Raw genomic sequence first — 14,378 nt, forward strand, 5'->3', positions numbered from 1 at the left:
ATTATCCACAGCGAACCCTGGGTAGAACTCGTGTGTCTGCTTGCCTCCTTGTGTGTGTGTGTGTGTGTGTGTGTGTGTGTGTGTGTGTCTTTCTGTCTGTCTATGTACCTGTCTGGTTGTCTGTGTGTCAGTACATTTGTATCAGAGCAGTGGATGACGCGAACGGGGTGAACATCTGCACAGTGAGGGACCTGTGATATGACCTCAGACGGTCGTGAACCTGAGGTCAAGGTCGGGGAGGATGTTAGTTCTTGGGGCGGGTAAACACATCTGGCTAAATGAACTCTAATTTGAGACTCTGAAGAAAATTCTTATTCCTGAAGGGATTGATTTACTAGTAAGGGTTCCCCAGTGTATACATTCTTGGATGCTTTGACCCCTAGCTTGTAACTGTTAATGAAGTCGTGTTTATTTGTGTGTCATCTATCATTAGTTGATGTCTGGGGTATGTTGATGTAAGCAGGTCCACTTTAACTCTGGGTTTGATGGAGGCTACGAGTTGTGTGTGTGTGTGTGTGTGTGTGTGTGTGTGTAATATGACGGTCCAACTTGCACTTCAAGGCTGGAGGTGTGTTTGAGCGCAATGTTTACTGTTGATCCAGGCGTTTCTGTGATTGACTAGTGGGTGTGTTGGGGGTGGTGTGTGTTTCCTTGTGTGAGGGTGCGTTGACCGAGGGGCGAGAGGTCATGACCCCTCCCGCTACGTCAGACTCGAACGTAAGACCTTCTTGGACTTGTAATTTATGCCATTAGGGAAGGTCTTAGAATTCGGCCCCATTACAGCATTATGGGTAATTTACTATCAGTGAAAAATGTCACTTTCGTTTTAATGTGCTTTTCTTGTGTGTGTATTCTCTGTTTCTCGTGGCAAATTACATTGTTTTCAAGGTAATATAATCAACGTAATTTGTTTGACCCTTTTTTTTTCTATCTAGCCACATAAAAGCTGTTTCCTGAAATTGTTGGCCACTTTTACTCCCTTGGGGGAGGACGTTTCGACCTGGAGCACGACGGTACGACCCTTGAACACGACGGTACGACCTCTAACTACGACGCAGCGACATTCAAACACGACGGTACGACTTTTGATTCTACGACTCAGGTCAAAACGCCGTGCCATCAAAAAGGTCACACCGTCGGGGATAAGGGCCATGACGTTAAAAGGTCATATCGTCGTGCTCAAAGGTCACGCCGTCGTGCTCAAGGGTCATACCTTCGTGCTCAACCGTTTTCTATCTTTCTAAGTTGCGTGAGTATATCTGTGGATCCAGATATAACAATGCCCAGGTTTTCTGAACTCTGTTTCACGTAGTAACTGAATTCCTGGAGCATCGGTTCATGTATCTACAACTGCTCTTCGTATATGGTTGACTATCTCTTTCAGTGCTTTCCTGTCAAGGTTTTTGTCAGGCATATATGTGTAATGTCTCTCCCAGTCCCTCCTTCTATGGGTTCTGTCGGGCATATATGTGTAATGTCTCTCCCAATCCCTCCTTCTATGGGTTCTGTCGGGCATATGTCATTGTGATGTTTCTCCCAACACGTTCTTCTATGGGTTCTGTCGTATCACCAACTGTATCGGTAACTGTATCACCAACTGTATCACCAACTGTATCAGCAGCTGTATCATCAGCCGTATCACCAACTATATCAGCAGCTGTATCATCAGCAGTATCACCAACTGTATCAACCGCTGTATCATCAGCTGTATCACCAACTGTATCGGCAACTGTATCAGCTGCTGTATCACCAACTGTATCATCAGCTGTATCATCAGCTGTATCCCCAACTGTGTCAGCCGCTGTATCACTGGTGGTAACCCTCCCCCTGAAGTACTCATTACAAGACGAGATATTCCGCAGTAGATAACACGAGCATCAACAGAGAGGACGGGGGTAGTCAAACTTCACCTGAGCTTCACATACCAGGGAGTCTGTCGCCCACGACGAGAGAACAGATGCTCATCTCTCTCTCTCTCTCTCTCTCTCTCTCTCTCTCTCTCTCTCTCTCTCTCTCTCTCTCTCTCTCATGGCTCCGTGTGTGAGAAAGCTCGAACGTGAGGTGTACGTGGCCGACAGCACAGCAAGGACCGTCTGTTGCATTATGGGCACGTACGAACGAGTAAAAGTTATGATTCAGGGAATTCAACATGTCTTGTTAAGAGAGAGAGAGAGAGAGAGAGAGAGAGAGAGAGAGAGAGAGAGAGAGAGAGAGAGAGAGAGAGAGTAGTCTGGAAATGCTGGCGTTTCACGGAGCCGTGAAACACGTTCGGGTGACTGAAAACCCCGTGGAAAAAAAAAAATAATTCAGTGTGATTGATTGATCATACACCCCGTGGGAAGATTATATATATATATATATCTATAACTTTATACTTATATAACCCCTTACTCGAGACAGGAATTGTACGTATATCTTTTTGATATAGTTATCTATATATCCATACGTATATTGACAGCAACCCTGGAGTATAGGCAAAGCTGAGGATTTAGATGCGTAGATTTTGCCATAATTGTTCAAACTCCCAATCAATTGTTTGTTTGGAAAGAATAACGATTCGTTTTACTCCATCGTCATCACACGAGAACACACAACACAAGGATATCAAGTATTCGCTAACTGCTTCAGCTGTTGAGCGATCTAAGGATAGCAAAAGTCGCTTCTGGTTAGCGAATCATTGCTTTGTGTTGTTTGAGTTGGTCGTTGGATGAACGAAATGTAACGTTAAGACCTTGTTTCACTCCTCTGTCATCTGCTAGGTCGAGACGAACTTCTGAGACTTCGACACCTGCTTCGGGTTAGTGATATGATAGTCGGCTGTCATCTGTCTTCTGTAAGGTCACCATTAACAGTTGTCTGTTAGCGAAAATGTTCTTTTACTTCATACGTCAAATAGCCCTCTTTTAAAAACTGTCAGGTAACGTCTTGTGCGATAACCAAGTTGCCAGTGATCTTCATTTGTTGACAATAGTTCATTACCGAGATGGCTCATTGACTTGGTTCAGTGTTTCGGAGCTGCTTCGTTCATCACAAAACCCACCACCAGTTTGTGAGGGTCAGTTACGGTGGGAGGAATGGGTGAGACTCACTTTCTAAGTTTAATAAGGTAAATTCACTACTATGTACCTTTGCTGGTGTGATGTACCAAGTGTCTGCTTCTTAAGTATTGGTCTAAACAGGGGCTAGACTTGCTTATTCGGTAAACATCCCTGGGATGATAAATAGGAGGGAATGTGACAAGTCTCCTTCACCGTTTCTCTCACCGGATACATGACGCTGTGTGGTGGAGTCGCCCAGTGACAAATTGGTTAATTGATCACGTAATCGTAGCGATGAGTTAGAACTCTGTAGACGTGGAAGTCGAGGTTTTTTTTTTGTGTGTGTGTGAGCTGAGACGGCTATACCAGTTCACTTTTCACGATGAATATTGATACTGTGTCGGTACGTCGTTCGGTACGGCGTTTGTGTCGTTCGAATTCCCCGTCGTCTTGTGTTGGGTTGTGCTTCGTCGTGGTGTCCCCCGTCCGTCGTCGAGAGTTTCCACGGTCGTCTTAGTCACGCGATTTGTAGCGACCTCAACATCGTTCGTTGTGCATCCGACGTGTCCGAACAGATTCATATCCCTTGTGTGTCAAGAGGGACCTACAAATTGCGAAGCACCACAATAATTCGAACAATGGCTCACATTTCCTTACGCGGGATACTTAGTCGCCTTAAGCACCATTTCACCTTTTGCTAACCGGCCTAAAAGATAACGACTTTCTTGTCCGTTTCATTGTTCATTCAACGACAGCACCTCATTTCGAACCATCCAACTTAAGGTGGATTACCTTCGTAACCTCAACAGAGGCACAGAAAGCTGCAGGTCCCCCCACACGTGCACTTTGATGGGAAAGTTCAGGTGAGAGGAAGGGTTTCGTAAATGTCAGCTTCTAAACAATGAGAGATGATGATATAGAAAATGTTTCTCTCTTCGTATTAAAGTTATAAAAGTTTACGGTTGTAGTATAAGTCATGTGGTGTTATTATCTAAGTGGTGTTAGCTCAGGCTATATGATGATAATTCGGCCCATGAGATGATAATTAAGGTCATCTGGTGATAATTAACCTGATGTTGAATTAGGCTATGTTATGGTAATTAAGCTCATCTGGTGACATTTCAGGTCATGTGGTATTGAAATGGCATATCTGGTGTGAGCTCAGGTCATCTAGAACCTGGGTCAGCGATGACAGATGTCAGTCTGTACTTTTAAGTTCTCAATTGGGAGGAGACATACACCAAATGACAGAGGACCTGACAGTGAGAAATATCTTAACAGGTATGTAAGTTTGATCCTCTGTGTATAGTTCCATATTCTGAATCCTTGTTAGGTCAGCCAGATCATATGGATGGAAGGTTAGAAAAGGATTGAAGTCAATAAAACATGGCGTTCGTGATCACAGACTCAGATTTGGGTAATTGTCTCGTGCCGATGCCTATTTAGTTCAGGCGATCTTATGTATTCTTAGATGATTCAAGATAAATTACGATTGTTTCTGAGACATTGAAATATAAGTAGACTAATAAATCGAACGACCACAGCAGTTATATATGCAGGTAGAGAGAGAGAGAGAAAAACAAGCGTAGTCACACATGTACACGAGCACATACACTTGCTCGAAATACTGGAGCATTACCGTAAACTAGTTTAACTTTATATGTACAGAACCGCACGGCTTCCGTTGCCGCAATATACCACATCCGTTGCTCGTCTCCGTTGCTCAATTGGCAGTCGGCTGCCCGCCAGCCGGAAGCCTTATTATACGTGGCTTCTGAAGATAAAGATGGTGACACCTTTTCCTTGAAGGCTCCAGGGCAGAGCCAGTGGAAAGGTCAGTGAACACAGTGAAGGGTCTTTGTCTCAGTTGTGGTTTGAATCCTGGGCGTGGGTGTCTGCCCACACACTCGTGTTCATCCTACCCTTGGGGGCTGGCCGATGAATGAGAATCTGGCTTCGGCCGGGATGTGTATGTGTATGTGTGTGTGTGTGTGTGTGTGTGTGTGTGTGTGTGTATGTACACACACATGAGAAGTTGAAATATGGTACATATATACACGAAAAGTTAAGACACAGGGCAACATCTCTCCCCGTAACCCATAAGTATACGTAATTGCAAACAACATGCAGATACACGAGTGTGAAAGTTCACCTTAAAAGATAGACAGTAAACACATATATGGATAGAGAGACTCTTGTGGTAAATTCTGTCGTCTTACTGTGGTATTTTCCCTCTCCTGAGGTGATGTGCTTCACATTAGTATGTAATTACCACCATTACGCACTCGTAAAGTAGATATTGATCATCCAATTCATCTACAAACTACCTTATAAAGGCGAGTAAAATTCTAAGGGGAAAATTAGCACCACATATTGGCTTAACTGGAAGAATATGTGACAAAAGATTATTAAAGACAAGCGAGTTTTATGATGGAGACTTCAATGTTCTGTTGAAAATAATCTTACTTTATAATTTGTTGAAGATTTCAACTTAACAGTAAATAGTAATTCTTTTAAACTTTTTCCCCCATCAATTAATAATGCAGATATGTTTTCGAATAACGGGATAAATATGTAATTTTAGTTTTACGGTTAGAAAGTGTAATAAGCGTACGTAATAATTGATTTTCTCTGCCGTCAAATCCATTTAGATATCTCGGAATTGATGATAATGTCGCCTTGTAAAGAATCTCATTGTCATTAGTTAAATCTGATGACGTTATTAGCACTAAGGCAAGACTAGTGATAGCCTGTGACGTCTGAACTAGGATATGACCAGCAACAGCTAGTTACGATAGCACCAGGATGCAACTAGTAATAACTAGTGACTGTTAGAACTAGGATACGACTAGTAAAAAGCTATTTATCATTATTTGTACGAGAAACAAACTATTCTCCCCGGATATGATAACACACCAGGTACCAATCAGGTCTGACACAGTGTGTGTGTGTGTGTGGGTGTGTCTGTATGTGTGTGTGGGTGGGTGTGTGTGTGTGTGTGTGGGTGGGTGGGGGAGACACACCCGGGAGTTGGCCTACCGATATAATCACCAGCCAAGGAGAGAAAATGAAGGGGATGTGAGTCGGTCAGTAGAACTCAGGCCACTGGGTGGGGTCTTGTTGCTCTAGCTTTCAAAGGACTGTTGGTGAGGCTCCTCTTGGAGGTTGTGTTCATGCGTGTATATCAGAGTTCAGAGCAGCTCTTGTCCTACAAGATATTGTTGTTTCCTGCCGCGCTCGTAGCGATTATCTTGTCCAGATGTGTCGTATCGCAGAATATATGTGTCATAACAAGTTAGGATCACCAAAAAACCCATTAAACAGGTACCGAAGTTGTCATAACAAGTTAGGATCACCAGATAACCATTAAACAGGTACCGAAGCTGTAATTCAAAAAGCGATTCAATCAAACAGTAAAAGAAGTTTGTAACTTTGATTGAAACATGGTGTCAGAAAACGTTATAGTTTACATTGAAAGACGAGACCTTTTGACAGAACAAATTGTTCTGTCTGAACCATATTCCTTTGAGGGTCTCTTTCCTCAAGGACATCTAGTCTTCCTCGATGAGTGGAAGAAGAACGTTCCATTTCAGTCTGATTCCCAGTGAATCAGAGACATAAATAGAGGCATTGGTGTCCTTATTCTGCCATACAAACACTCGTCACCCTCCTTGTCTTGGTGAATTGTAGGATTTCTCATGTTGAGGCACGGCTGATCCCAACCCTCTCACACGATGACCAAGTTTGAGACTTTATTTGCTCTTCGCCTGTAATGCCTTTGCGTCTTGTGTTGGTTTCATCATTAACTTTCTTTGCTTGAGAGAGAGAGAGAGAGAGAGAGAGAGAGAGAGAGAGAGAGAGAGAGAGAGAGAGAGAGAGAGAGAGAGAGAGACTGGAGAGAGAGAAACTTCTTCAAATGCTGCGTTTTTTTTTCGTTTTTTTTTTTGTTTTGATTTTGTTTTGGTGATTACAAGGAATGGACATCTTCGTCTAAAAGTCGTTGCGAGTTTCAAGTTCGTGGGTGTGTGAGGCGTCAGGGGGCAGGGGCTCCTCCGCCTAAACTTATCAAGGTGTGTGGATTCCTCCTTGACACACGCCCACAAGGAGCCTCCTGTCACGTCCCCCTTGGCCTACCCTGCCGGCACATGAGGTCTCCACGATGCTTTCTAACCGCCAGAAAAGAGTCGGTAATGATAGACGATATAAAACACCGTGGAAAACACTGCATGGAACACGTTCGCCGGCTTGTGGTTGAGATGTTCTCAACGCAATTATCAGGTGTCGGAGTCGGTGGTGGTGTGCAGCTTCGATCGGCGCTTCGGCAGCGGCGGGTGAGGTGAGGGAGAAGGGAGGAGGAGCTGTCCAAGTTGCCACAGATTCTCTCTCTCTCTCTCTCTCTCTCTCTCTCTCTCTCTCTCTCTCTCTCTCTCTCTCTCTCTCTCTCTCTCTCTCTCTCGTCAAACCCCTAGTTTGTCCACTCGATTCAAACTCCATTCGTCGCTCATGTCACCGAGTTCTGCCCTGAACGTAAGTGAACGAACGTGTCTGATTGGGCGGCGTTCTGAGATCAGGAGGTCCAAGCGAGTGAGACGGACGAACCCGGCGTGACGGAATGAACGCCAGGCGATGGGTTTTTTTTTTATTGTTTTTTTCCTGTTAATTATCGTGTCAGGAGTTGAGGATGTGTGCTTAGCGCCCCGAGGGGTCGAGGGAGAGGAGGAAGAGGAGGAGAAGAAGCATGAGGGGCCAGAAGGTGGTGCGTGTGTGTGTGTTGTTGGTTAATTGATTTACTTATTTATTTCTGGTCGAGGAACGTTTCTTTTGAGAGGAGTTCAGCATTTCTCAGCCCCTGCAGGCAGTGTTGAAGCTGCAGGAGCCCCATAAAAGGGGTGTTAGGGTTTAATGATAATACTAATGACAATGATGATAATGATAATAATAACAATAATGATGATAATGATAATGATAATGATAACTGTAGAAGTAGTAATATTGATGATGATGATGATGGTAATGAAAATGGTAATGATAATGATAACTATAGAAGTAGTAGTAGTAATAATAATGATAATGATGATAGTAATAATAATGATAATCATAATTCTTATTTGGGTTCTTGTCGAGGGCGCAAATTGAATAAAAGATTAAGGGTTTATGCAAGAACATAGTCACATACGCTCTTACATTGTACTTTGTCGGAATTACATACACGAACACACACACATATACCCTCCCATCGCGCACAGGCAGTGACATATACAGACGGTGTGCCTATTATATGTACATTAAAGCATCTTCATTGTGCACTTACACTACGCTCATTGTTGCCATTAACCCCAGTTCAAAACTAAATACTCGCTTAATGACTCCATTCCTTTTCTTAATGAGGAAGATATGTGAATTTACCTCGCCATTCTGAGTCACAAAACCACAATTTGTTGAGGTTGGTTGAAGGTAAGAGGGAACCAGATATGTCTGGCTCATTTGGAGTGGTTGGAGGATGCTTCTGTGGAGGCTAACGAAGTGGTGCTACGTTCCCGTAGTTCACAATAATGAATTTGTTCCTCCTCTTCCTTCTTACTGTGTGGTGAGGCAGGTCACCACAGGTCACGACAGGTCAGGCCAACGGTGGATGAAATACCATTTCATGGGAATAGCATCTCTTGGGTCGAGTGTCTCTTGGAATAGCATTTCGTGGGATAGCATCTATTAGGATAACATCTCTTAGCATCGTGAGAGAAGAGTGGAGGGAATCCGATGTGTTTTGTCCCGGGGCACTCAACATATGTGGAGATCACCCACAACAAATATTTTCCTGCTTAAAGTATAATTCATTTTATAGATTCCCAGCTTCCTACAGCTTCACCTATACAATACATTTAGAAGTGTAGATGCTGATTTGTTTCAAGATTGTCTATCTCACATTTACCCGCGAACGGCTGAAGAAGTACAATGTTGAACAAAACTTGTGATGTTTTTGTGCAAATTTTCACCTCAAGCGTGTCGTGGAAGTGACCATCATGCGATGAAACTATGTAGATTAGGAAATGAACATATTTACTTGGAAGAGACAGTTCCCTTACCCTTAACGTAACATTTTCTTGGAGGCCAAGTGAAGTGAGAACTGTTCTGGTACTACTAAGCAAAAGATTTGGCCAGTTTGACACCTCGGCTTCCAGTCTTTTCATTTACCACCCGCAGCAGTTTAGTGTGAGGAAGGAACAACCAGATAACCCCCCAACGTATGCCCTGTTAACTTACGCACTAATTAAGCCTCACTCCTCTCCTGGAGCCAGAACACTCAGTGATATATCTCATCGACTCACTGCCTGACTCCACCTCTGATGCCAAACTGCGACAGGGGGAAAGTCATGTTACACAACCAAGTACCTTAAACTGGTACTTCGTAAAGTTGGTGAAAGTCCTCCCCTCTCTTCGAAGTGGCTCATCTCTGGCGCCGAGTCATATTGGCCCAGTGAACGGCAATGTTGCCAATGACGACCATCCTTGATCACCATAGGAAGTGAAAGTTAATGATGTTCTCTGGTGGTGGGACGCCCATGTCGACTCTCCACTTTTGTTTTTAATTTAATTTCTCGCTGAAATCACTCCTGTTCACTACGCATACACACACACACACACACACACACACACACACACACACACACATGTGTGAATAGAAAGATTGATAGATTGTTATGCAATCTCACGACTTCTTTTTTTTTTAGGTGGGGGTTTCCTATCCGTTCTAGGTTGCGTTCCGTTGGGTTGCAGGGTAAGGTGGTGCTTCTTTAGGGCGAGGAGATCCTCGATGACACTTCTTCATCCGCTGAGGATAAATCAGCTTCACCGAAGGTGACTTTCCTCCATTCGTGATGTTACCACTTGTTCATGGGCTCCGAAAACATATATGTAAAATGTATATCATAAACAATTATACCTTGGATTATGCATCATCTCGTTGAAGACGCGTAGAGTGCGATTATCTTGCATAAGCTGAGATGAAGAACGAAGTCAGCAAAGCTGAAAATGTTGATCTCACGTAAATAGGATACACGAACGAGGTTGTCTCAGTGACTGAGGCACATGGGTTAAGTTACCTCGGTAAGGTACGCTGGCGAAGTTCGAAGTTCAGTGACTGAGGCACATGGGTTAAGTTACCTCGGTAAGGTACGCTGGCGAAGTTCGCGACGTTACAGTAACTGTGTTTGATTCTAGGTTTACATCCAGCACGCCAGTCATCACGTCAGTGTTTGCTGTTCAAACTTTTGTGTTTGAGAAAAAAAAAAACCTGTTCTTTCTTTTCTAAAAACATGAATATTCTGTCTTCAGAGTCACAGATGCAGAAGTATCACATTCTATCAGTATAAGGAGCTGGCTTTCTGTCCTAGGCTTTCTATAAGTTCTTATATATCAGGCCTGTAGGGTAATGACTCCTGGATTAAGATGGTCGAGTTTACTCCCCTCAATGTCTTCTTCATCCTCCTCATCCCTTCAGGGTGAGAACTTGGGTCCCAGTCTGTTGATATCGGTGTGTCCCCCTTCGTCAGTGGCACCAGTCGGTGGTCCGTGTTCGTCCGTGGCAGCTTCGCACTACAAGGCGTACGTACGTAGGTCACACCACGGACGCATTTTGGCACTGCCTCCTACGAGAAATCGGCAGTCGGTGTGTCTGTTGGTTCGCCGCCGTCGTCTGCAGCAGTAGTGGCGGAGGGAAAGTGGTCCTTGAAGACTATGTGGGATCACGGCGAGATTCTTGAGCAGGTGACAGGTGTGCCATGCAGCAGGTCTTGCCTTCGATCTCGCATGTTCCTTATGTGTGTGCCTGCACCTGTTTTTTTTAGTTCTCTCTCTCTCTCTCTCTCTCTCTCTCTCTCTCTCTCTCTCTCTCTCTCTCTCTCTCTCTCTCTCTCTCTCTCTCTCTCTCTCTCTCTCTCTCTGTAAGAAAGTCACATCCTGAATATTAGAAAGTTATCACCATCAACAAAACGGTTTTGTTCTTCTTTTTTTTCCCCCTCCATGGTCGACTCTAATGTATGTTGAACGTAGCCAGGTTGATGTGTTAGTGGCAGCTCCTCTCATTATGTCGAAAATGGGGATTGTTCGCTAGCTTTTTATCTTTTTTTTTTTTGCCCGCAGCCGCCGCGGGAAAGTGCTACAATACCTCTTCTGACCTCTCACGTGACCTCACACATGACCCAGCTGGTGACCTGGGCCTGAGTCACGTGTGTATATATATATGTATGTATATATATATATATATATATATATATATATATATATATATATATATATATATATATATATATATATATATATATGCTTTACGAAAGATCTCTCGCCAGCGACAGGAGCTACACCTTCGCAGTGCACCTGTGGGACTAATGTCTCAGTGTTGTGTCTGACGGGCGGGCTGGAAGCACAGGAGTGGCGACAGATCCAGCAGGCTGGCAGGCAGGCACGCCCCTCGGGAGGAGTTCGAAGTCTCATTTCATTTGTTACGTGCCATCGTCGAGGGTGAGGTCCTGAAGCGGTGTGTGTAGGGGGAGAGAGAGAGAGAGAGAGAGAGAGAGAGAGAGAGAGAGAGAGAGAGAGAGAGAGAGAGAGAGAGAGAGAGAGAACAGAGGAAAGTAAAACAAGAAAGAACCTGCCTTTACTGACGGACCAGCACCACACACACACACACACACACACACACACACACACACACACACACACACACACACACACACATACAAACACACACACACACTAACACACTGGCAGCTGGAACCTCTGGTTTTTCTAACTTCGTCCTTGTGACAATCCTGCTTATTAATATATCAAAGTTGACTTGCTAATGAGGGACAAGATAACCTTTGTACTGTTTAATATAACAAAAACATCGATAGGGTCATAGCGATATAAATGAATATAAATTTCTGCTTAATATGCAAACCTGTTTTGATCAGGAAATGTTTTGCGTCTACTTCCACAGGTGTATAAACAACCTGTCCCGATCCTCCGAGTTGCCCTTGGCTTAGGAGAACCTGCAGCTCATATTATGATGCAGTATAAGATATTATCCAAAGCTGAAGGCTAGGCCGTGTGTAGACTCCGAAGTCGGGGATGAGATCTCTAAAAGGTATGTGGATATATGTGGATGATAAGTTTATTTTTATACATGGAACTGTCCAATCAGATGTTGTATATGATTATGAATGTGTATAAGGCTGAGTGCATATGTAGAGGTCTATGTATATCATGCGGGGAAGTTAGTGTCGTTCGGGGATGTCAGGTAATGTCTTGTGTATCGAAAGTTTTCCTTCGATGTCTATTGACACTGGTAGGCAAGATGGCGGAGGGAATTCGAGCGTCGTATGCAAATTAGTTGTCGTGGGCAGGATGTGTTTGTCGGAGGCTGTGAGACGCAGATGGCTGTGCCTCGCGTTTCTTCTGTCACTCTTGTGTATTATACTGATTTATTTTTCCCCCAAGTATATTGATTATTATTTCTTCCCATGTGTATATTGTATCATGTATATTGTATCATGTATCATGTATATTGTATCATGTGTGGTCAACGAATCGTTGCGTTCAATGATGTATTGTGAGGATCATGTGTAGTGTGTGTGTGTGTGTGTGTGTGTTTGTTTGACGTCTTTGTGCACTTTCTTTCACGTATTTGTTGTCATGTATTTCCTTTGGGAAACGCCCAATTTCCTGAGAGAGAGAGAGAGAGAGAGAGAGAGAGAGAGAGAGAGAGAGAGAGAGAGAGAGAGAGAGAGAGAGAGAGTGTGTCTGCCTGCCAACTGGTCAGACAGACAGACAGACAGACAGACAAATTGCCAGACATACGAACATACAAAAAAGAATATATATATAAATTCATACATACCTAGATGGTATGGGGGGAAAAATAACGAGGGAATTGAATGCAAAGATCCATTAGGTGAAATCAGACCGAATGAGCAACAAAAGATCCCAGGTTAACAGCTTTCGACATCACAACTCCCATTTTTCTCTCATAAATTTTTTCTTTTTTTTTTCTTTTTTAAGATCCGTGACTGTAGCTTTGGTTTCCCCTCCCTCAACCCCCTCGTAACGGAGCAGGGTAAGGAAGAGTTCACTGCTCGCCGGGACACAGCTCTGTAACTGATCTCTGTCATCTTAGAACACCTGGCTCACAATTAGCTCGCGCCCACCGCCACCACCCTCGCCTCCTGAGAGAGAGAGAGAGAGAGAGAGAGAGAGAGAGAGAGAGAGAGAGAGAGAGAGAGAGAGAGAGAGAGAGAGAGAGCTTTTTCTCCCGGTGTCTCTCTGAGAAATAGAGATCATTTCCTGCTCTGGTCTCTCATCAGTTCGTCTCTTCTTGTGCTTACGATCTCAAGCCCACAGGCATGGTAATGAGCCCAGTAAATGACCTCTGACCTAAGATGTGTTCCTTGAGGTTAGTGTTTATGGTCTTCGTCTGTCTCTCTCTGGGGTCGACTTTGCGTCTGGAGATTGATGGAAGCTGAGCTCGTGTGTCGTATCATAGTTTTCGTTCACATACGACGGGATCCCATTAGTGTTTCTCTAGTTCCTGGACGTAAAATCACAATGGCATTTACGATATTGCAAAAAAAGAAAAAAAGGTGTTATTTTCGTATTTGATTACATGGAAGAACCATACACGTAGGGTTTGAACTCAGGGAAATGAAGGATTACTTCAGGTTTTGACTTGTGTATAGAGTATGAATAAGATTATACATGTTATTACAAAGTTATTCTGTCATAAAGGCCATTCGTTACCTACAAGTTATAACCACCAATGAAATATATCTTCAGTATCATTTAAATGTTTAGGATAATTCTAACACCATTCAGGCTTTCATTGCATGTGTCGTTTTGAGTCTAAAACACAGTTTTACAAGCACTGAAAACCTGTGGAATCAATGCCTAAGATGTCATTGGGATCTCAGTCGAATACAGAGAAATGTAACTTTTCTCAAAAGACAGAAAAGAAAGGATTATGCTGTTTTATATATTACTAACGATATCTACTGTGCCATAACCTATAATCATATTAATTTTGTGAACAAATCCCCTCTAGTCTACATGGTTGCATCCAACTAACATGGTATGTTACATTTAGAAAAGAGACCCCTGAAGTCATTTTCTAAGATTGGATCTCGTTCTCGTTTTCTCTTAAAGGAATATTTTATGAGTAACTCTACTAATGAAATAGTGCCTTGTTCATGGTTGCAGGAATACGTAATGAAGTTTGAATTACTTTTTATACTTAATCTATTTGCTCTTACATTTATTTTTTTTTTACTTCTAAAGTAATGATAATTTTCTGAATACAGAAAATGTTGA

General features: G+C 43.2%; 1 long non-coding RNA gene across 1 annotated transcript in view; it reads left to right on the forward strand.

Moving 5' to 3' along the window:
- The window catches only part of LOC139747510 (uncharacterized), a 128,053-nt gene that overhangs the window by 99,953 nt on the left and 13,722 nt on the right, over positions 1–14,378 (forward strand). Inside the window, exon 2 of the long non-coding RNA XR_011712404.1 lies at positions 12,016–12,162. This is a non-coding gene — a long non-coding RNA (uncharacterized lncRNA). The remainder of the gene's footprint in view (positions 1–12,015; positions 12,163–14,378) is intronic.

Source organism: Panulirus ornatus, chromosome 69, assembly GCF_036320965.1.
Source record: "Panulirus ornatus isolate Po-2019 chromosome 69, ASM3632096v1, whole genome shotgun sequence".
NCBI lineage: Eukaryota > Metazoa > Arthropoda > Malacostraca > Decapoda > Palinuridae > Panulirus > Panulirus ornatus.